The 2,437-nt window shown below is 38.2% G+C and overlaps 1 pseudogene; it reads right to left on the bottom strand.

The window, feature by feature from the left end:
• Positions 1 to 821: 821 nt before the first annotated feature.
• LOC148115151 (uncharacterized) lies at positions 822 to 1,701 on the bottom strand (annotated as a pseudogene).
• Positions 1,702 to 2,437: the final 736 nt, after the last annotated feature.

Below are 2,437 nucleotides of genomic sequence, written 5' to 3'. Positions count from 1 at the left end.
GCCATAGGATTTAGTTTTAGAAGTAGTTTGTCATGTACCACTGAATCAAAGGTTTTACAGAAGTCTATGTAAATTGCGTCTATTGCTTTGCCCTGATCGAGACTGTAGTCCATATGTTTTTGCAGTGTAGAAGTTGGAGATTGCAGGATAATTTTTTTCTGAAACCTCTCTAACAAATTGTTTGTTAGAGAGTAGGTTGTTTGTTTCTAGGTGGAGGTTAATGGATTGGTTAATTCCATTGCAAAGTCCATGACTTTGCAGGTGACGCAGCATAAAGAGATTGATATGTAATTTTCAATTAGGCTGGGATCTCCCTTTTTGAAGATAAGGATGACCGTGGCTAGTGACCATAGGTTGGGTAGGGAGCTGGTCCTGAAAGATTTTTCAGAGATTATCCTTAGGGGTTCTGCTATAGCAATGGACAGCTTTTTTAAGAAGTATGCACATAGCCCATCAGGTCCGATAGATAGAGATGGTTTTAGTCTGCGTAGTGCCTTTTCAATGTTATCTTCTGTGAAATCTATTTGTGTTAGATCGTTGTAATTATTTGTGGTACGACTAGGGAATGTTGGGCATGAGCCATTGCTGTTTACAAAGACTGAGCCGAAGAATGTGTTAAAGAGGTTTGCTTTAACTGCTTCATCATTGCATTCTTTACTGTTAGGTCCTGGATCTTGAGTCTTTAAGTTTGTTGTTTACAAAATTATAGAAGGCGTGGTTGGATTTTGTGCACAGAAGTTTTTCTTCTTGTTTGATATGGTAATTGGTGCATTCATTCTTTATTTGGTGGCATATAGTTTTGTAGCGGCTTTTAAAGTTAGCTACATAGCCAGTTTTGTTTTTTCGCCAGAGGGACTTTTTTATTGGATTGGAGCTTTCTTATTGATATAGGTAATTTGTTTTTCCTGGTTTTGGTGGTGATTAGTGGTACATATAGTTTAATAACTCTATTGACTTTGAGTAAGAAAATATTATAACGGTCTTCGGCAGTGTTACAGCCAGAGAATAGAATTTGCCAATCAAGAGATGAGAGGTCATAGTTGGCTTTTTTGAAATTGTAGTTGGGTAACCCATTATTATAGCGATTTTTGGAAGGGCGTATATTGAGACAAAAGTCAGTCATGCTGTGGTCACTGTTGGAAAAGGGTTCTTTTATTTGTAGTCCATAAATTGAGTTTAAGCTGTTGTAGAAGATGAGGTCGAGGCAGTTGTTGAGTCTAATGTTGTTAGTTACTAGTTGATCTAGACCTAGATTAGTAACAGCATTGTATAGGGTTATATGGATGGGTTCAGTTGTACATTCATTTATTGTCCAATTAATAAGAGGTCACCAAGAAAGATGAGAGGGTATGGGCAGGAGGCTACCCACCTTAGTAGTGAAGTTAACTTGTTCGCATGGGCGATGTTGTAGTCAGGGGCTCTGTAACATAGTAAGAAGCGAAGTGTGGTGTTTAAGGACAGTTCACAGACAATAGTTTCCGGAAGAGCGAGTTCATGTGCAACCTGAATATTTTTTAGGTTTAGTGACTTTTTGTAGAAGATAGCTACTCCACCCCCTCTGCAGGTTTCGCGACCAGACCAGTAAACGTGATAGTCTCTTACTGTGATAATGGAGTCAGGGAGGGATGCGTTTAGCCATGTTTCACAGACAAATATAATGTCAAATATAACAGGATTTAATAAGAGGAGGAGTCTGGGCATTTTGTTTACGATGCTTCTTGCGTTTATTAGTTTGCATTTAAGGTCAGTAGTAGTTGGTATTGAGGAAGTAAGGGGCGTGCATACCTAGTTTTGGATGATGGAGGGTTGGATGTTTTGGGTGATGGAGGGTTGGATGTTGGGGAATAGATTGTGGGTCTTACTTTTTATGCAGCCAGCACAGTAGTCGATGTATAGGTTAGAGTCACCTTGGTCTTGGCTTCTTTTGAGTTTTGCATGGTAAGCCCTTTTACTACCGGTAGCAATACTAAAATAGCATAGTGGTTAAGGCTTTTTTTAGAATACAGAAAGTTACTAAGTTTGAAACCCTATGAACTGTTTGCTTTTTTCATTACAATTTTTACTTAGTTTGTTACCTCCGGACTTTTTTGAAAAAAGTAAATAACTCCAAGGGTTTACTATGTTTTGCGCTCACTTGAGAAAGAGGGTTTCACCCCCAGATCTCAGACAGCCTGGCCACATCTGAGAACACAGACATAAACAAGGGCAAGTCAGTTGAAAACCTATAACAGTAACTTCACCCAAATAAAAAAAAGAATTGGCAAAAAACATTCCAAAATATTCCACAAAACTCTAACTTCATTAATGCATTATAAATGAGGCTGGGAAATTTCTAATAATCTCTATTTACTCCAGGCTAGAATTAAAAATACTTTACTGCCGGGTTTTGAGCCAGTTTTCTGTGAGGAATAAAGGTTCCAACCACTATACTTTTATT

Source organism: Pantherophis guttatus, chromosome 2 (assembly GCF_059756535.1).
Source record: "Pantherophis guttatus breed Tessera chromosome 2, ASM5975653v1, whole genome shotgun sequence".
In the NCBI taxonomy this organism is placed as follows: domain Eukaryota; kingdom Metazoa; phylum Chordata; class Lepidosauria; order Squamata; family Colubridae; genus Pantherophis; species Pantherophis guttatus.
Note: the sequence above shows the minus strand (reverse complement) of the source record. Positions and strands in the feature narration are given on the sequence as shown.